This window comes from Bombina bombina, chromosome 3 (genome assembly GCF_027579735.1).
Source record: "Bombina bombina isolate aBomBom1 chromosome 3, aBomBom1.pri, whole genome shotgun sequence".
In the NCBI taxonomy this organism is placed as follows: domain Eukaryota; kingdom Metazoa; phylum Chordata; class Amphibia; order Anura; family Bombinatoridae; genus Bombina; species Bombina bombina.
In genome coordinates, this window is record NC_069501.1 from 263,260,377 (window position 1) to 263,282,973 (window position 22,597).

Sequence of the window (22,597 nt, forward strand, 5' to 3'; positions counted from 1 at the left end):
ACTCTTATTAAATAAATTATTCCTATTTAAAGCTAAATACTTACCTGTAAAATACATCCTAATATAGCTACAATATAAATTATAATTATATTGTAGCTATTTTAGGATTAATATTTATTTTACAGGCAACTTTGTAATTATTTTAACCAGGTACAATAGCTATTAAATAGTTAAGAACTATTTAATAGTTACCTAGTTAAAATAATAACAAATTTACCTGTAAAATAAATCCTAACCTAAGTTATAATTAAACCTAACACTACCCTATCAATAAATTAATTAAATAAACTACCTACAATTACCTACAATTAACCTAACACTACACTATCAATAAATAAATTAAATACAATTGCTACAAATAATTACAATTACATAAACTAACTAAAGTACAAAAAATAAAAAAGAACTAAGTTACAAAAAATAAAAAAATATTTACCAACATTAGAAAAATATTACAACAATTTTAAACTAATTACACCTACTCTAAGCCCCCTAATAAAATAACAAAGACCCCCAAAATAAAAAATTCCCTACCCTATTCTAAATTAATAAATGTAAAAGCTCTTTTACTTTACCAGCCCTGAACAGGGCCCTTTGCGGGGCATGCCCCAAGAAAATCAGCTCTTTTGCCTGTAAAAAAAAACATACAATACCCCCCCCCCAACATTACAACCCACCACCCACATACCCCTAATCTAACCCAAACCCCCCTTAAATAAACCTAACACTAAGCCCCTGAAGATCTTCCTACCTTGTCTTCACCATCCAGGTATCACCGATCCGTCCTGGCATCCGGTGCTGAAGAGGTCCAGAAGAGGCTCCAAAGTCTTCCTCCTATCCGGCAAGAAGAGGACATCCGGACCGGCAAACATCTTCTCCAAGCGGCATCTTCGATCTTCTTCCATCCGGTGCGGAGCGGGTCCATCTTGAAGCAGCCGACTAGGATCCATCCTCTTCTTCCGTTGTCTCCCGACGAATGACGGTTCCTTTAAGGGACGTCATCCAAGATGGCGTCCCTCGAATTCCGATTGGCTGATAGGATTCTATCAGCCAAACGGAATTAAGGTAGGAATATTCTGATTGGCTGATGGAATCAGCCAATCAGAATCAAGTTCAATCCTATTGGCTGATCCAATCAGCCAATCAGATTGACCTCGCATTCTATTGGCTGTTCCGATTTATTTTGGGGGTCTTTGTTATTTTATTAGGGGGCTTAGAGTAGGTGTAATTAGTTTAAAATTGTTGTAATATTTTTCTTATGTTTGTAAATATTTTTTTATTTTTTGTAACTTAGTTCTTTTTTATTTTTTGTACTTTAGTTAGTTTATGTAATTGTAGTTATTTGTAGCGATTGTATTTAATTTATTTATTGATAGTGTAGTGTTAGGTTAATTGTAGGTAATTGTAGGTAGTTTATTTAATTAATGTATTGATAGGGTAGTGTTAGGTTTAATTATAACTTAGGTTAGGATTTATTTTACAGGTAAATTTGTTATTATTTTAACTAGGTAACTATTAAATAGTTCTTAACTATTTAATAGCTATTGTACCTGGTTAAAATAATTACAAAGTTGCCTGTAAAATAAATATAAATCCTAAAATAGCTACAATGTAATTATAATTTATATTGTAGCTATATTAGGATTTATTTTACAGGTAAGTATTTAGCTTTAAATAGGAATAAGTTATTTAATAAGAGTTAATTAATTTCGTTAGATTTAAATTATATTTAACTTAGGGGGGTGTTAGTGTTAGTGTTAGACTTAGCTTTAGGGGTTAATACATTTATTAGAATAGCGGTGAGGTCCGGTCGGCAGATTAGGGGTTAATAATTGAAGTTAGGTGTCGGCGATGTTAGGGAGGGCAGATTAGGGGTTAATACTATTTATGATAGGGTTAGTGAGGCGGATTAGGGGTTAATTACTTTATTATAATAGCGCTCAGGTCCGCTCGGCAGATTAGGGGTTAATAAGTGTAGGCAGGTGTCGGCGACGTTGTGGGGGGCAGATTAGGGGTTAATAAATATAATACAGGGGTCGGCGATGTTAGGGGCAGCAGATTAGGGGTACATAGGGATAATGTAAGTTGCGGCGGTTTACGGAGCGGAAGATTAGGGGTTAATAATATTATGCAGGGGTCAGCGATAGCAGGGGCGGCAGATTAGGGGTTAATAAATGTAAGGGTAGAAGTGTTTAGACTCGGGGTACATGTTAGAGTGTTAGGTGCAGACGTAGGAAGTGTTTCCACATAGGAAACAATGGGGCTGCGTTAGGAGCTGAACGCTGCTTTTTTGCAGGTGTTAGGTTTTTTTTCAGCTCAAACAGCCCCATTGTTTGCTATGGGAGAATCATGCACGAGCACGTTTTTGAGGCTGGCCGCGTCCGTAAGCAACTCTGGTATCGAGAGTTGCATTTGCGGTAAAAATGCTCTACGCTCCTTTTTTGGAGCCTAACGCTAGTTTGCAGGGATTGGATGCACTAGACGCTACCCTGGGGTCAGGGCCAGCTCAAGACATTATGCTACCTGGGCCCAAGAATGAAATGACACCTTATCTAACTCCTCAATCCAACAGTAATGAGTTGTCTCAAATATTAAGGTTCAGCAGATTGAAATACCACACAAGATTGTGATTATATCCAACTAATGGACCTCAGATAATAGTATTTTTTTTACTTAATTTTAACTTCCTATGTACCACTCCTGTCAAATGCCACCTGGGTCCTGTGGTCCAACCTGTTCTAATTAATATGTGAAGGAAAAAAGATACGGCGTGCGGCTGCACTGACCCGGAACCGGAACCGCAGATACACCTCAGGGTTATCCAATGATAGAGCAGAGACTCCGGAGTGCCGTAGCCAGGGGGATCAAGCCCAAAGTGGATACGAACAGGAGAAAAAGGCAGGCACTACTCGGGGGTTTAAAAAAAACAAAGACTTTTATTGATAAACATAAGCCCAACAAAAGAAAAATAGGCTTAAAAATTACCAACAGCAATACAGCAGATAGAATGATACAGAGGGACAGACGGCCTATCTGCTGTATTGCTGTTGGTAATTTTTAAGCCTATTTTTCTTTTGTTGGGCTTATGTTTATCAATAAAAGTCTTTGTTTTTTTTAAACCCCCGAGTAGTGCCTGCCTTTTTCTCCTGTTCTAATTAATAACCCGGACAGGATCAAATTACTCCAGACCTTCCAAATTCTACCTTAATGTGTTCCGAAAGACTCATTTTACCTACTATTAAATAGTTTACAGATAGCTCCTTCCCCTTGATTGTGTCATTTGAAATAGCTGGTTTTGCCTGTTGTATACCCACCTATACTGTAAATTCCAATACTTAAAGGGACATAATACTAATATGCTAAATCACTTGAAACGTATGCAGTATAACTGTAAAAAGCTGACAGGAAAATATCACCTGAGCATCTCTATGTAAAAAAGGAAGATATTTTACCTCACAGTTTCCTCAGTTCAGCAGAGTAAGTTCTGTGTAAAAGTTATACTCAGCTGCAGCCCAGCTGCAGGTAAAAAAAAATGAAGTAATGAACAGCAGCCAATCAGCATCAACAGTGCTGAGGTCATGAACTCTTTTACTGTGATCTCATGAGATTTCACTTAACTCTCATGAGATTTCATAGTAAACTTCCTTACACTAAATAGGGAAAATAAGATGAGTGTACACGAAAGCTCGCTCCTTCTGCTGTCCCGGGACAGACATACTGATTTGCTGCTTAGAAGTCCTTTACAATGGGATGTGGCTACTGAGGAACTTTTGAGGTAAAATATCTTTCTTTTTTACATAGAAATGTTCAGGTGATATTTTCTAGTCAGCTTTTTACAGCTATGCTGCAGCACTTTCAAGTGTTTAAACATTTGGGTATTATGGCCCTTTAAGTTATAGTTATAAAAAAAAACTACATAAACAAGAAATGTTATACCTGGAGACTGGATAGGGAGGTACTAAAATGTTAATTTTCCATTGTTCTCTCTAAGCACTGTATAACGAGGATTTTGTGTAAATCATAAAGAGATAAACTCTCCCTGCAAGTTTAGCCCATTTTATTGTGACTTGGTTTCAATTAACAGATGCAGCTATTTTATATACAAAACTAAACCTAAAGGAACAATTTTCCATATATTGTATACTCTGCAGCTGATGTAACATGTTAGAAACACATTAAAGGGACAGTACACTGTCCCTTTGACAGAGAATATTGGGTGGCAATGTAATAATAATAGTAATGATAATAATAAATAATAGTAATTATTTACAATAAAGTGTAATAAAGTCTAGTTTTTACTATATATGACCCCAGCAGTCCGTTTCTCACACCTCCTCACACTCTATAATTCAGTGTCCTGATAGCTCTACAGCAAAGGCAGAATGTTAAACCATACTGTATCCATTTGTGAATCCATAAATGACCGAATAGTTGATTTATGGTGGCATGAAAGTATTTCCCATAAGAGTAACTTTAAACTCATTAGTTGCTGGGCAAGACTCAAGCACATATTATACCAATGTTATACACAATAGGCTATTTTAACAGTGAAGTGCTGAACTGTTCAGATTCCATTTTCCCATATGCAAACAGCAGTTTTTTAATTCAATTCTTTACTGAGTGTTTCCTGTGTTAATGCTTTACAGGGCATAACGTTCCTGGGAAACAGTACGGGCAGCTGGTCCTTTGTTATTTACATATAGTAGTTCTTGCATTAAACTTTGGGCCTTTTAGTATTTTCTTCGTTTGGAATATTTCCATATACAAAACAATGGTGCTCAGAGCAAGCTGGTTAAAAAAAAAAGAATGAGCATCTGAAATCAGTGAAATGTACACAAATTACGTCCCCACCTTATTTCGTATGACAATATTTACTGGAAGTCAGGTAGCCAAGGGGTTGTGGGAATGATGCATTAATATTAATGTAACATTTGCATACACATAACTATAGCATACATATCTAAAATATTTATAATTTGCAGCTGATGTTTTGCGAAGAATACATAAAATAAGCATAAACTTACCATCTTGTATCCCACAAATTCTAAACTTCCCTTACTTTAATTTATCTTACCACCTCTATTGGACATCTGATTTATGATTCATGCTTATTCAGGATCATGATATCTTGTTCTCATATTGAATTTTAGCAGAAAAAGAAATTAAAGCATTTTTTGTAAGGAACATGGAACACAACATTTTTATTTCATGTTTCAGACAGAGCATACACATAAAATACAGATAGCACGCTGTCCTTGTATCTCTTTTTGAATAGGCAGTAAAAGTCACATATAGTTTTACATGTATTCCTGGAAGTATTAGGCCATTCATACAGCACGTTTTTTTAATTTTGCTGGGTGAGATTAAGTTATTTGTTGCAGTATAGTACAGCAGGCCAAAGAACACTAAACGTGTATTTAAACAAAAAGTACAAATAATAGCGCAAAAATGTGAATAAAATATATATTTTTTTTAATAAGGTTTAAACCAGTCTGTATCTTTAATCCTGTATGTTTTAATCTGTGTCTTTAAATTTCGAATTCCAACATAGTGTACTACTGTTATGTTAAATTCCCCCACACATTGCTTGCAACTGGGTACTCACACTTAGAGAGCTACAAAATGCGTTACGTATTGGGCTCATAAGAATTTTTCCGGATAGCAGCAACCTGCTTCATAAATGATTTATTCAACACAAACAATTACAATCTTTAAAGCAGTTAAAATCTTTTAAAAGTCACTCGGGGTAAAAGTCACACACCTTGTAATGGGATCAAATTGTTACTTGTTTTCACATGTGTTGTATTGCAACCAGCTACAAATGTATCAAGAGCGTATCTCTGCTGAGGATGTTGGGAAATGCCTTCTTGTGACGTAATTGCGTCTCTGGAGAACGTTTCCCCTTTTTTCAGCTTTTTCTAAGGGAGATCGTATCCATTGCCATCCAGATCTTTTATATTCTTTGCAGCTTACTTCTCATTGGTCCATTTGATTAATTAGTATGTCTTCCAAAGTGGTGTTAATCTATTTAAAAAAAAAAAACATTCAAATACATTTCGATCTTAAAAGAAAAATAATCTTAAATAATTGCATGAATAATAATATATTTACAATGATTTAAAACATATATTATTCTATATATATTCTAGATTCCTGTGGTGTATCGCTTTGTATCTTTACTCATGGGAATAAAACGATTTAATAATACATCATACTTCTTTTAAAGAATGAAACCACACTAAAATGTAGAAATTAGCACTGAAAATGTTAAACTTTTAAACTAATTTGTATTCATTCATTTGATAAAAAAAGTTTGCAGCCCTTGCGTTTCTCTATTTTTTCTATCCCCTCCAGGTATCATCACATGACTCAAATTTCTGTATTAGTCTATTTTAAAACCTAAAAAACATGCACTTCTAAGCTGCACTTATGTTCTTTAGCTTATGTGTATTTATTAGATGGTCTAGAGCTACACAAACTGGGCTTTCATGTATATCTTTTTCATCAATTTGTGCCCTTTTCTATTAACAGGAAAAGGCCCCTCTAATGCCTAAAATCTACATTCAAGCACAATTATAATTAAAATGTGACCCAACTACATGTTGATCAGTGCAGGAGCTCATTTATACCTATCCCTAACTATAGCAGAGGGGATAAAAACGAACAAGTGTTTTCAAGGGATATATCCATGGGTTGCAAAACAATACATATGTTACAAAAAGGTGTTTGAAAAGCTCAGTGCTCATGTGTCGGCTGTAAACCATACATGAGCTTTCTGAAATCCAGAATAATTCCCAGGGCAAACTCACATACCACGTGCCATTGTGCACAACAGTTGCCATACAGCAGAGGGTCGCTATGTTCATGCACGTGAATTCTCACACATTATAATATACTATTACATTGGTCAATATACCTAATGCACAGCGAATTATTTTTTAACAAATTATACAGTATACCCATGTTGTGTGGGCTGACCATGGTGTGACAGAGGGACATCTAGCCAAGTTAAAGGGACAGTATACACCAATTTTCATATAACTGCATATAACAGACACTACTATAAAGAGAAATATGCACAGATACTGATCTAAAAATCCAGTATACATCTTTTTAAAAAATTACTCAGAAGCTCCCAGTTTAGCACTGTTGATGAGATTAGCTGGAACACCCAGTGAAAGGGACCAGGTGCAAATACCCCCCCCCCCCTTCCCTGCATATGAAAAGACCAATTAGAAAAACAGGAGCCAGCAGTGGTCTGTAAGCGCATGTATACATTTGACACTTTGGGGTTTGGTTGGGAGTCTGAAAACCATTGTTACAAAAAAAAACTCCCAGGTGGGCTATATAAATGGATCATCTAAAAAACATTTATGGATTTTTTTTGCCCTCACATAACAATATAATATTTTACTTATTATTTTAAGTCTTGTACTAACAATCAGCTAGATTACGAGTTTTGCGTTATGAGTGGCTCGGTAATAACTTGCAAGTTATTTCCACCGCTCACCTTTAATAGCGCTGCTATTACAGGTTTGCAAAAACCCGGCGATATGGCTGCATTGCACAAATACCAGCGCTGCTTTGAGCTGGTTTGACGTGCTCATCCACGATTTCCCAATAGACATCAATGGGGAGAGCCGGCTAAAAAAAAAGCCTAACACCTGCAATGATGGAGCGCAAAGCTCCGTAACGCAGCCCCATTGATGTCTATGGGGAAACAAAATTGATGTTTACACCTAACACCCTAACATAAACCCTGAGTCTAAACACCACTAATCTGCCGCCCCCGACATCGCCGACACCTACATTACACTTATTAACCCCTAATCTGACGCCCCAACGTCGCCGCCACCTACCTACACTTATTAACCCCTAATCTACCACCCCCAATGTCTCCGCCACCTACATAAATTTACTTCAAAAACTGTAAGTGGATATTCGGGGGTTAGTGTTAAGTTTTATTAAGGGTTTATTGGGTGGGTTTTATTTTTAGCTTAGGGTTTTGGGCAACAAAAAAAAGAGCTAAATGCCCTTTTAAGGGCAATGCCCATCCAAATGCCCTTTTCAGGGCAATGGGGGGCTTAAGTTTTTTAGATAGGGTTTTATTTGGGGGGTTTGGTTGTGTGGGTGGGGGGTTTTACTGTTGGGGGTTGTTTGTATTTTTTTTACAGGTAAAAGAGCTGATTTCTTTGGGGCAATGCCCCGCAAAAGGCCTTTTTAAGGGCTATTGACAGTTTAGTTTAGGCTAGATTTTTTTTTATTTGGGGGGGCTTTTTTATTTTGATAGGGCTATTAGATTAGGTGTAATTAGTTTAAATATTTGATAATTTCTTTTTTATTTTGTGTAATTTAGTGTTTATTTTTTTGTAATTTAGTTAATTGTGTTTAATGTAATTTATTTCATTTTAGTGTAATGTTAGGTGTTAGTGTGAGAAAGGTTAGGTTTTATTTTACAGGTAAATGTTTATTTATTTTAACTCGGTAGTTAGTAAATAGTTAATAACTATTTACTAACTAGTCTACCTAGTTAAAATAAATACAAACTTAGCTGTGAAATAAAAATAAAACCTAAGATAGCTACAATGTAACTATTAGTTATATTGTAGCTAGCTTAGGGTATATTTTATAGGTAAGTATTTAGTTTTAAATAGGAATTATTTAGTTAATGATAGTAATGTTTATTTAGATTTATTTTAATTATATTAAAGTTAGGGGTGTTAGGGTTAGACTTAGGGTTAGGTTAAGGGGTTAATATATTTATTTAGTTTTAGTGATGTGGGAGGCCAGAGGTTTAGGGATTAATAAGTGTATTTAGGCGGCGGCAACGTTGGGGGCAGCAGATTAGGGGTTAATAATATTTAACTAGTGTTTGCGATGCAGGAGTGCGGCAATTTAGAGGTTAATTTGTTTATTATAGTGGAGGCGATGTCCGGAGCGGCAGATTAGGGGTTAATAATTGTATTTTAGTGTTTGCGATGCGGGAGGGCCTCGGTTTAGGGGTTAATAGGTAGTTTATGGGTGTTAGAGTACTTTGTTACACTTTAGTTATGAGTTTTATGCTATAGCTTTGTAGTGTAGAACTCATAACTACTGACTTTAGATGGCGGTACGAATTTTGTCGGTATGGACTGTACCGCTCACTTTTTGGCCTCCCAGGAAAACTCGTAATACCGGCGCTATGGAAATCCCATTGAAAAAGGACTTTTTGAAAGGTGCGGTTTCAGATAAAAAGGTGTGCGTTACAGCTGTACCTAGAAGACTCGTAAAAGCAGCGGTAGTGAAAAGCAGTGTTATGAGCCATAACGCAAAACTCGTAATCTAGTCGACTGTTTTAGCTAATATTCATACAATGCAAATAACTGTAGTACATTGTTTGTAGGTATCCTTCAACATTTCTTAAAATTAAATCTATTCCATTTACTCGCCTAGATTACGAGTGGCGCGCAAACTGTAGAGCAAATGCGCTATTTATTTATTTTTTGGCTCGCTAGAGCGTCGTCAGCCTCGCTAGCCTCTATAGTATTCTTAACATAAGGACTGGTGAGGCTAGAGAGGCTGAAGATGCTCTAGGGAGCCAGAAAACAAAACCATAGTGCACTTGCGCTACAGTTTTAACGTGACTTGTAATCTAGGCGATCGTGTGTTGTAAAAGATAGTTTTCTTTCTGATACAAGGCAATCACAGATGTATGTCTGACAATGAAAGAACCATACCTGTTTTGCAAACAAAAAGACAAAGTAAAAAAAAGACTTTGTTTAATTAATTAATTAATTAATTAATTAATGCTATAAACACTTAGCAATATAAGCTTTGAGCCACAATGAAATGATTTGCTTAAAAAATGTAAATGCTACCCATCTAAAGGAATAACAGGCTACCTTCTTTATTTGTAAACTGTGATGATCCAGCCTGTTTTTGCGTCTCTTAGACTTGCTGTACTGTGACATTGTTAAAGAAGGTGGTTTGTTTACTCATAGGGATTATGGTATGAGAGAAAGCTAAGTAATGCAGTCATTTCCCTAATCATAGCAGCTTAATAAGGGAGTCTATGATATCAGGACAAAGATTATAGTTTTGCACACTCCATGGAAACAGTGCTCTTTGGGAGCCAAGGTGTTAAAAACGTGATAGATAGTTGTTTAGTATTAAGTGAACCAATGTAACCTCCCTTTTCTCCTTTCTACTGGCACTTTAATAGGGTGATAAACCATATTTTTCTCATTTAAGTATGGGTCACATAACAATATTCCTTAATGCAAAATTTTATTACAGAAATATGACTCCACACAATTAAAAAAGTGAAAATATGAATATTAATCTGCATACCTTAGTTACTGCATAAGGATGAGGAAAAATAATAAAATTGTGTGATTTCTAGCATTAGGTAAAAATAATGCCATTTATTTACACTACTTTCAAAATGATATATTTGTACGAACTCCTCATTTGATGCAGAAATTGACACAAAAGAGATCTATCTATTGGGTTCTTGTAAAGCGCGGCTATTCACCCATAAGGGTCTCAAGGCGTTGAGGGTTGCAGTTCATTCGAAAAGCCAGGTCTTGAGGTCCTTTCTGAACTTAGTTAGGGCGGTAGCTTGTCTGAGGTGCAGCGGCAGGGTGTTCCAAGTCTTGGCTGCCAGGTGAGAGAAGGATCTGCCTCCCACTGTGGTTTTCCTGATGCGGGGGATGACTGCGAGGGCTTGGTCAGTTGTCTGACAGGGGGTGTAAAAGGTAACGCGGTGGTTCATGTATTCGGGACCGATGTTGTGGAGGGCCTTGAATGCGTGGGTGAGAAGCTTGAAGGTTATTCTTTTGTTGATGCAGAGCCAGTGCAGGTTCCGCAGGTGTTTGGTTATGCGGCATTGGCAAAGGATGTTGAGGATGAGTTTGGCCGAGGCGTTCTGGATGCGCTGGAGTCTCTTTTGGAGCTTGATGGTGGAGCCGGTGTAGAGTGCATTGCCATAGTCCAGTCGGCTGCTGACGAGGGCGTGGGTGCCAGTCTTCCTGGTCTCGGTTGGCATCCATTTGAAGATCTTTTGCAGCAGGTGAAGTTTGTGGAAGCATGCAGAGGAGATGGTGTTGATTTGTGGGTCCATGGATAGCGATGAGTCCAGGATGATGCCTAGATTTTGTGCATGATTGGAGAGTGTCCGAGGGCTGTGGGCCACCAGGAGTTATTCCAGGCGGATGTGGTGGGACTTCGGTCTTGTCTGCGTTCAGCTTTAGGCAGTTGTAGCTCATCCAGGTGGTGACTGCTGTCAGTGCTTTGTGGATGTTTCTCTTGGCGTTGGTGGGGTCATTAGTGAGTGAGATGATTAACTGGGTGTTGTAGGAGACAATGTTGAGGTTGTGTCGTTGGGTGATGGCGGTGAGAGGGGCCATGTAGATGTTAAATAGGGTGGGGCTCAGCAAAGAGCCTTGGGGTACACTTCAGCTGATCTCTGTGGGCTTGGAAGTGAAGGGTGGGAGTCTAACTTTTTGGGTTCTGCTGGTGAGGAAGGAGGTGATCCATTCCAGGACTTTGTCACGTATGCCGGTGTCGTGTAGGCGGGTGCGAAGGGTGAGGTGGGAGACAGTGTTGAATGCTGCTGAGAGGTCTAGAAGGATGAGGGCGGCGGTCTCTCCTCAGTCGACTATGGCGAGGATGTCGTCTTTGGCAGTGAGGAGGGCGGTCTCGGTGCTGTGGTTGCTCCTGAAACCAGATTGGGAGAGGTCCAGGGTGTGGTTGGCCTCGATGTGGTCAACGAGTTGTGCGTTAATGGACTTCTCAATGACTTTGGACGCAAAGGGGAGCAGAGAGATGGGGCGGTAGTTCTTCGGATCATTGGGGTCAGCCGTGGGTTTTTTCAGTTAGGGTTTTAATTGTGAGTGCTTCCAATCATCCGGGAAGGTGCTGGTTTTGATGGAGCAGTTGATGGTGCTGCAGAGCTCGGGGGGCGATGGTGTAACCCGCTTTGTTGAATATGTGATGTGGCATGGGTCCGAGGGTGCTCCGGAGTTGATCAATCTCATAATTCTAATGGTGTCCTCTGTGGTGAGGGGGCTCCAGATGGTCCGTGGGGGGTAGGCGGTGGTGTATTTGGGTGAGGTATCGGTGGGAGTTGGTGGGTCGGCGGTGGTGGGTGAGTTCTGGGGCATGAAGCTGTCATAGATGTCGACGATCTTGCAGTGGAAGTATGTTGCAAGGTTATTGCAGAGGTCCTGGGAGGGCGGGATGTCGGTGTTGCTTTTGGGATTGGAGAATTCCTTGATGACTGTGAATAGGTCCTTGCTGCTGTGGACATTAGCATTGATTCTTTCTTTGATGGCTGTCTTGGTGGTTTTGATGAGGTGGTAATGGGTAGTGATGGCTTCTTTGTAGGCCGTTTTATTCACAGGGGTCTTGCTGGATCTCCAGGTCCTTTCCAATTGCCTGCAGTGGCGTTTGGAATCCTGGAGGGCTGAGGTGAAACAACTGGCCTTGTTGGTGGGATGGTGGTTGGGCTGTTTCTTGAGGGGGGCGAGGGTGTTGGTGCAGTCTGTGAGCCAGTGGTGGAGGTTGTGGGTGGAGGAGTTGGCGTCTGTGGAGGTAGCTGGGGGGGACTTGTTCAGGGTGGAGTACAGTTGGTCTTCGGTGATGTTGTTCCAGTTTCTGCAGGGCGGGTGGTGCTGCCGGAGGTGTGTGGTGAGTTTGTTGAAGGAAAAGTGTATGCAATGGTTATCAGTCCAATAAAGTTCGGTGATGTGGTTTACTGAGATGTGGTTGCCTGCAGAGAAGATAGGGTCGAGAGTGTATCCGGCTAAGTGGGTTGGGGAGTTGAGGAGTTGCTTCAGTCCGATGGTTCCAAGGTTTTCCAAGAGGTTGGTGGTGTTGTGGTCGTTGGGGTTGTCAAGGTGGAAGTTGAGGTCACCAAGGAGGATGTAGTCTGTTGAGGCGAGGGCGTGGGGTGCGATGAGGTCGGTGATTGAGTCGCAGAAAGCAGGACGAGGTCCGGGAGGTCTGTAGATGAGGGTGCCACGTGGGGTGGTGTTGGAACTGACCTGGATCTTGAAGTGTAGGTGTTCCAAGCCTGGTGAGTGTTAGTCGGAGCTGGTTTTGATGTGGAGGGAGTGTTTGTGGATGATGGTGATGCCTCCTCCCAGTCGGTTGCTGCGGTTCTTGTGGGAGATCTTGTATCCGTCGGGGATGGCGATGGTGATGTCAGGTGTTGATGTGGGGTTCAGCCAGGTTTCGGTGAGGAAGGCGATGCCTGGTGATGTGGAGTTGAGCAGGTTCCAGATTTTGACAGCATGCTTGTGGATGGAGCAGGTGTTGAGGAGGATGCGGTTGTTTTTATGTGAGGTGACTGGTCGGTTAGTGGTCCGGAGGGAGGAGAAGGAGCGGTTGCGGCAGGTGAAGGGTCCTATGGTGTTCGTCGGGGATGGCAGGTGGATGATCTTCCGGTGTTTAGATGGAGGAGGATGCTGGCGTCATAGTGGTGGAGGTTGTAGGAGCCAGGGTTTGTGGTGCTTGGCACGGTCCAGGCGCGGACTGGCGCAGCGACCTCCATTAAATAGGTGCAGGGAGGTGGGAGGACTGTGAGGCAGGGCAGTGGCTGCAGAAAGAAAGTGAAGAAAGAGAGTCACCTGTGCTGTGCCGGGAGGCGGGGGGCAGGGCAGTGGCTGTGGCATAGGAGAGACAAGCAGGAGCAGGAGGAGAGCAGGCAGGAAGGAGCTGCTGTCTAGTGGTATGCCAATGATCAGAAACCATGAAACAGTCAGTCATAAAGTACCAAGGATGAAGGTAATGGCACATGCACATGTGGTTATACTGCAGATACCATAAGATATAGGTGCAGAGGAACAAGGTGCAGGCCTCTCAGGTTACACGGGAGCAAGGTGCAGGCCTCAGGTTACACAGGAGCAAGGTGCAGGCCTCAGGTTACAGAGGAGCAAAATGCAGGCTTGATTACACAGGAGCAATATGCAGACTCACAGGCTAGGATTGCAGGCCTCAGAACTCACAGGCTGGATACTGTAGGATACTGGATACCAGGCTGAAAACTGCATGATACTGGATACTGGGTTGGATACTGCAGGATACAGGGCTTTATTGTTTACTTTAATCTCTCAGCACAGACTGTTGTTCTGAGTGAGATTATATAGGAACCTCCACACCTGTAGCTACTTTTGGAACAGGACTTGGGTAAATACCAACCTTACACCCTTATCTCTTTATACACAGTGAGGCCAATATTTAGAGAGAAAATTGAAAATGAACATTTTAGTATCTTCCTGTCTCCACTGGAAGCATTAAAAAATTCAGTATCTCTATGCTCCACACCCACTTTGAGCATGATTTCTTCTAAAATGTCTTGTTTACATAACATTTCTATAAACAGTACTTAAGTATTGAAATATTCAGTATAGGTGGGGATACAACAGGCAAACATAGCATTTCAAATAACAAAAAAGGTAAATGAGCTATTTTTAAACAGTTTAATACACTCCAGTAAGTAAAATGGATCATTGGGAACACATTCACATTAAGGACTAGATTACAAGTGGAGCACTATTGTTCTTCTTTACCCTTCTTTACCCATATTACAAGTTTTTTAAATGCGCTTTTTTAATTACAGCGATTTTGTTTGCGCAAATTTGCGGTAATTTAAGCTCCCCATATTTTTTATGGGGGGGTGTTGAGCGGCAATATTCATTCGTATTATAAGATGAAAGGAAATACAATCGCTGAAATGCAATTGCATTTACCGCTTAAACTTTTTACGCAACCTTAAAGGAGTTTGGCCGGAGGAAACAGTTGCACTAAAATATTCTATTAAACCTTTAAACGCCACATGCCCCATCGCAAAGTAACCCACTACACTATTAACCCCTAAATCGCCACATACCCCTTTGCAAAGTAACCCACTAAACTATTAAAACCGGCACATCCCCCATCGTAAAGTAACCCACTACATTATTAACCCCTAAACTGCAACACCCCCATTGCAAAGTAAACCACTACACTATTAACTCCTAAACCACCACATCCCTAATCACAAAGTAACCCGCTACATCAGGGCCGCCACTAGAAATTTTGAGGCCCCTGACTTAACCATTGATCAGCCCCCCCCCCCCTTTGACATGTGCAATTTTTGACCAAGTAACTAAAACGTATATGCACTTTATTCTTAAGTGTCTATTTAAACTTGGAAATGTTGTAAAGGTAGTAACATACAGATACACTCATACACTGAAACACACACACACACTCACACTCACACATAAGGATTCACATATAGACACTGTAGCAGACACGCAAAGTAACACACAAACACACTCAGACACAGACACCCAAACAGACACTCAGCACTTGATTACATTGACCTGACAAGTAATGAGGAAGACTACAGTTTGGTAAAAAAAGGAGATTTAGAAAACAAAATATGGAGTTCTGATTATCTTTTTGTAAAGGAAGATGCCAACTAAATGATGACAACAGCATGCAGTGGCTGAAAGGAAGGGTCCTGAACTGCCTAAACAATAATTTAAAAGGTTAAGTGGTGGATTGGTGACTTCCGTAAAGGTCTCATTAGTCTCAAAGTCTGTAGAAAGATGTGAATAATCAGTAGTAAGGTCAAAATGTCCTAAAAAGGAACAGACAATGGACACACACACACACAAATTCAAACATCCACATACACCCAAGGAAACACTGACAGAGACAGCCTCAGAAAACACATAACGACATACACACACACACAGAAACACCCTCAGAAAACACACAAAGACATACACAAACAGAGAGACAACCACTTAAACACAGAAAGACATACATACACACACCCTCACTGAGACATCCACAAAAATCACACAAAGACATACACACACCCTCACTGAGACACCCACAGAAAACACACACCCTCACAGAGACATCCACAGAAAACACAGACATACATACATATGCAGGATTTAGGCTTGTTGGTATGTATTACTGAACAGTTTTAAGTTAACCTGTCTCATTTCAAACACTGAGCACTCTTGGTCTGCCAAAAGGGCACCTACCATTTGTGTATTGAGGAGGAAACATTTCTGCATGGTTTTAAATATAGAATTTCTACAGCATTGTCAAATAATCATAAATACACTGCTGCTAAAAAATGTGTTCTTATGGACCCCTGGCCCCACCATACAACTACTACCACACTGAAGTTACAATCCGAAATTGCACAAAGAAATAAAAAAACATTTGCTCAGTAAGTCCTACCTCCTCTGCAAATGAAAGTGATCTGCCGTCTGACTCAGGCACACACTGTACAAACAAAGTGCCAAGTCTGTCTCACACTGTGCATAGTGGTTTAGTGCACACTCAGAGATCCTCTCAAATGCTAATACTTTACTCCTTGTAATAACATTCCCCATGCTCAATTAGCACTCTGCTGTAGTACCCACTGGTGGCTGCCAAAATTAAAAAAAAAAAAAAAAAAAAATTTTTTAGTTCTTGCCTCATGGGGCCCCCCTGGCCCATTGGGCCCCTGACAGGAGTCGCCCCTGTCACCCTCTGATGGCGGCCCTGCACTACATTATTAACCCCTAAACCACCACACATACCCTTGCAAATTAATTCACTAACATCTAAACTCCCTAACCCAACATCCCTTAAGTTATCCGAAAACAGACTAAACTTACCTGTAAAAAAATAAACTAGCTGTAAAAAAATAAACTAGCTGTAAAAAAAAAAAAGCAACCTAACTTTACCTTTAACATTAAAAAAACCCTAACATTACTGAAAAAAACAAAACCTAACATTACAAAAAAAACTACCATTACAAAAAAACACCATTTCAAAAAACTGCAAACAAATTACTAAAAAAAATAAATTATGCCTATTCTGAAACCTCACTTACAAAAAAACACTACAAAATGAAAAACATATACTAACACTAAACTATAGAAATAGAAATAGCCCAGAAAAGGGCATTTTGTGGGGAATTGCCCTAAAGTGTCAGCTCTTTTTCATAAACAAATCTACAAAACTCTACATTTAAGCCCCCCCCCCACCTCACCAATACTGAGGTGATGGGAGTTTAGAAGAAAAAAAACTTTTCTTTTGTTGGTAATTTGTTGTTTTTTGTAATGGTATGGTTTTTTATTTATTGTAATGGTAGTTTTTTATTATAGGTTTATGTTTTTTTTTTCAGTAATGTTAGGTTTGTTAGTTTAATATACTCAAATATTGGAGAGATAAATCTTTTATTTTAAAGGCACATTTATATCAATATATTATAATATCAATTGGTGCAGACCCTTACTCTTAATAATAAAATAGTAAATGTATGAAAAGTAATCAGGTTTGAAGAAAAAGAAAGGGATTTCAGCACTCTTTTTGTTAGTTTTAAGGTAAGGTTAGGTTTCGTTTTTTTAGAAGTAAGGTTAGATTATTTTTTTTAAAAATTTTTTTTACAGGTAAGGTTAATCTGTTTTGGGGTAACTTAAGGTGTGTTAGATTAGGGGGTTTAGATGTTAGTGTGTTACTTTGCTATGGGATTAGTGGTGGTTTAGTGGTTAATATTGTAGTGGGCTATGTGGCTGGTCGGGGGTTATCAGAGTAGGGGGTTAAATGGCGATTCGGTTTAACATGCGAGTATGTTTTTTGTCCACTTTTTCTCTCCATTGAAGTCAATGAAACAGTGCATTAATGCGGTCGCGATATTGTTAGCCTACAAGCGTAAAAGATTAACTTTCAACTTTTAATATGTGGGCTTCCTGACGTACGTGAATAGCAGAAGTCGAGTGGACTTAGCATGGGAGCAGTAATTACTGCTCCACTCGTAATATAGACCTAAATGGGGGGGGGGATCACTGTACACCGTCCCTTTAAAGGGACAGTTAACACCTTGTAGTTCCAAGACATTTTGTTGTATTGCTATAAAATAACATATCAACTCACTCACCATGTGCCTTATTTGGAGGGGCCAATCTGGGCTTTAGTCTGCAAACAACAAGGATAGTCACAGTAATATTATTCTAAAGTAAATTGTTTTAAACTTCTTATCCAATTAGCGAGCCTGTAAACAGAAGTTATGAAGCAACAGTCTAAAACCGCTGCTCCATAACTTGTCCGCCTGCTCTGAGGCGGTGGACAGAAATCAACCCGATCGAAAACAAACAGGTTGATTGACACCCCCTGCTAGCAGCCGATTGGCAGCAAATCTGCAGGGGACGGTATTGCACAAGCAGTTCTGGTGAACTGCTTGTGCAATGATAAATGCAGACAGCGTATGCTGTCGGCATTTATCGATGTGCAGCAGACATGATACGTTACATTTGATAAATATGCCCCAAAATCTTTAATTCTATATATAATACGGTAGGGTTAGAAGAGATATAGAATATAAGGAATGCTATGGAGATTGAATTAGGTTTGTTTTTAGTATCTAAAGATAAGAGTTGCGTGATAGAGGAAGTTAAAATATTAAAGATAATTATATCAGATCATATTTCTGGGTAATTGATACTGAATTATAATATGAAACTATATAAAGGGATTTTTTTTTCTATCCTACATACTTGAGCTCCTCTTCTCAAGAGTTATTTGGAAAAAAATGTGAAGAATTTCTAGAAAATAATTGGGCATATCAAAATAATTTGCAAGTGTATTGGGAAACAGCTAAAGCAACACTGAAAGCTGAGATTATCTCATCATTAACATTAAGGGAAAAAATGGGAAATCAGAATAGGGCCCTTCAGACAGATTATCTAAAGCTTTTTTTTTTTTTAGATTCTCCCTCAGAGGTAAACAAAGATAATGTTTATAAAGCTGAAAAAGAAAGAGATGTGTTTGTTTAGCACAAATAAAATAAAAAGCTAGAAGTTTACTTTTTACAAATGAGAGATATAGCTGAAATTTTTATTTGACTTGATTTTAGGACAAGAGAAATATACTTTCAAAGATGTGGATCATGAGATTGCGTTGCCAGTTGTTTTCATGCTAAAAAAGGGGAATTATTTCAAAAGAATAATAATCATATATTATTTCAAGAAGAGGAAAGGGAAATACATATTTGGGCAATCATTTTAGAGATATACAGGATTGATTCTGATAAGAGATAACCCAAATTTCCAGCCTGGTAATTGGCATCTCTTTGTCTAATTATGGGTCTGATGATCAAAAACTCTCTGACATGGAAAGAAATCTTGTAAAATCTTCATGGGCTTTTTTTTAGCATTATATTGCATTGTATGTGTCTTTTTTCACAACCAGAACCCCGCACAGTGAGATAAACTGCAATCAAGCTAAAAGCTAAACGTTTCCTTTCTAAAATCATTTGAGGTACCTCATAGTACTACTGACAAGTTGTCTTAGAAAATCTCACCAGAGCAGAGAGGTTTAGATCATCATGCACTGTGGGAGGAGAAGGGAATACCCAGAATAAGGCATTTAATGGGTATGACAGAGAGAAGGATTATTTCTTATGTTGATTTTCTAAAGAGCAATTCAACAATCAGAAGTTTATCCCTATATTCAGATAAGTCACTATAGTAGACAAACTGTAATGACTGTTCTTTCAATATGGAAGAAGACTCCATTTTATGTTTTATGTAGATTATTCAAAGCAGAGAAATATCAACTAGCTCTGAATAAATATTTATTAATTATTATTATAAAGAAGAATATGGATAATCTTACTGTAGTTTGTTCTAAAACTTTACAGAATAATGTCTCTGAAGAATATATAAGTAAAAGTCTGAAACCGGTTAGAAAAGTTACTCTTCCCTCGGAAATAAGAGTAAAAAATGAGATGATTGAACTGGACTATTACACCCCTAATAGGGTTGTTAAATGGAAATTATATTATTTGTATATTTGTTTGGAATGGGCATGACCATGTCCAGGTCTTTAATAAGGCTTATGGTAGTGCCCTAAAATCCAACAGTTTTGATGCAAGATTTTTTTTTTTCTCTCTCAACAATTTTGAAAACGTTAATTCAGTTAGAGAATATAAATGTTTTAATCTTTTGTGTAAAGATTTCAACACAACATAATAAAATACTATTATGATTATTGTATTAGCAAGAATAGATTTAGATGTAGAATTTGGATTTCTAACAAAAAAAAAATCTAATATCAAAAGTTTGGTGGAAGTCTGACACCAAAAATATTAAAGAAAAATATGACACATGCTGCTAAACAATCAAGCTGAATTGTAAAGCTATAGTTTTAAAAATAAATATTAAAAAATCCACCCCAACTTCACAAACACTGCAACTCAAAAGCTCCAACACCTAACCCACAAAATGACAATAATAATTAAATCCCCTAAAATCTTTTTAGCTGCTTTTAACAGAAGAATAATCTTTATTGAGCCTGTATAGGGCCATCACTAATAGATTTTTCCTCAATCTCTCAGCATACTTTACGCCTCCTCTGTGTTACCCTGGTATTTATAGAATATTAATTTTTTGTCTGACTTGTCTAATAAACTAACCAATCAGAATTTTGGTGGGTGGGATCAATAACAAAACTCAAGCCCTCAAGCCACTGATCCTTTTGATTGGGCTATAATATGCACTATTATAAATATATATATATAGATAGATATATATACAGTATGTATATATATATATATATATATATATATATATATATATATATATATATATATAGTGTTCAGATCTGATAATAGGACTAAATATTTTGTAAGCACTGCTTCTTTATTATTATTATTATTAATAATAATAATAATCATCATCATCATCATCATCATCATAATTGTACCAATATGGAGCTATGCAGGTGCATGGTGTTATAGCTGTATCAGTCTAGGATTATCCACAGCAAACTTTAGTGGGGAATAAAAAAATTGGAAAGATACAAATATAACATTTTATAGTATAAAATGTAAAAACAAAACTTATACAGTATATTTTTTCCACTTACTAAATCCACATTCCACTGCCTTTTTTACGTTTTACTTATAATGTCTATTTATGGCCATAATTACCATCCACAAATATAACAATAAATACCTCAAATCCACTTACGAAAAAAAAAGTCTCATCATTTCTGCATATCAGCAAGATTTGTTGCTGAGGCTTTAATGAATCATGGATATAGTGTTACAGAAATAAGTCTCTAAAACAAAAATACAAATATAAATCTTTTTTTTTTTAAGATGGTATTTTTTGTCATCCTACTATAATCCTTTCCTTTTTTTTTTAACTAGAATGAAAAAGGTTAACACAAAAATATTTAGACTTTAAAGCCAGCTTTTACTCATGCTGTGTTTAAATTAATTTCTCTTGACTGGCACAGCGTCAATAACAATCCTTTATTATATTTTTGCCTAAACCAGGTGTAATTATAAACTCTTTGCATACCTTGGCTATTCTGTAATGTTGGCAGCTTGCACTAAGTACACACATTTCTAATGATGCTTGTCCACAGGAGCAAGGCCTTGTATGCCTGCACAGATCTCTGTACATGGACTTAAAAGCCATTCTGCTGCAGACCAGTGACCAACTGATCCAGTATTATGAAGAACACACATGGACACTTCATTTTTACAGCGTACATTTGCAATATATCTGATTGTAATAAGTGCACGTGTCAGCTTTCTCTGTTTTCCTTGGGAAGTCCCAGTTCTTGACCTCCTGTCCCATCGTATACATATCTTGGTAGTCTGCTGTGACATCAGTGTATGTAGCTATGAGAATCAGATATCATTTTGGCCAAGTATTTATGCACATCCCTAATATATATATTACATATATTTTATATTTATATATATATATATATATATATATATATATATATATATATATATATATATATATATATATATATATATATATATATATTAGAAAGTATTGGGAGGCCGCTGTGTAAGTAGTTAAGATTAGTATGTGGAAGTTAGGAAGGGTCTTTTGCTAATCTAGTTTTATCTGCTGCTCCCAATATTACTAGGTGCTAGTGACAAATAGATATGTGCGATTCGTTTCGGATCGATTTGGAAATTCGGCCGAATTCGTTAAATTGGGAGATTCGGATCGATTCGAATTTCCGAATTGAAATAGTGCCAAATCTACCGAATTAGTTCGGATTTATTCGGTAGATTCGGATGGCCATGGATTACACTAGTATTGTACAGTATATTAGGTTATATCACTCTGCAATGGGTTACACCTAATATACAGTACATAATACTAGTCTAATACACAGCATATCCCACCTAACACATACCGAAATTCCGAATTTCCGAACCGAATCCAGCCGAATTTATTCAAATCTGAATGAATCCGAAATGAATTAATTCTAATTTTTCCGAATTCGAATTGATCCGAACCGAAATTCGAAAAAATCCGAATCGATCTGAACCGAAACAAATTTTTCGATCATGCACAAGTCTAGTGACAAACCTAATGCATTATCTGAGGCAGAAGCAACCAATGCACAACCAATTGGATAATGCATTTGGTTTGGCGTTGGCGCCTCGTCCAGTATTATTGTTCAGTAAAATCCCCCAAGAGATACAAACAATGAGTGAGAAGTGGAATATCCAAAAAAGCTTTGGGATAGCGCTCTGACCAGTTTACAATACAAGAACTTTATAAGTAGTACAAGGCAATAGTTT

General features: G+C 38.1%; 1 protein-coding gene and 1 long non-coding RNA gene across 4 annotated transcripts in view; one reads left to right on the top strand and one right to left on the bottom strand.

Annotated features, from left to right (window-relative positions):
* RAP1GAP2 (RAP1 GTPase activating protein 2) overlaps positions 1 to 22,597 on the top strand; it is a 695,842-nt gene that overhangs the window by 206,841 nt on the left and 466,404 nt on the right. The gene's annotated exons all lie outside the window — the stretch shown is intronic.
* LOC128653160 (uncharacterized) overlaps positions 5,671 to 22,597 on the bottom strand; it is a 32,671-nt gene continuing 15,744 nt past the window's right edge. The window contains exon 2 of the long non-coding RNA XR_008401336.1: positions 5,671 to 6,024. This is a non-coding gene — a long non-coding RNA (uncharacterized LOC128653160). The remainder of the gene's footprint in view (positions 6,025 to 22,597) is intronic.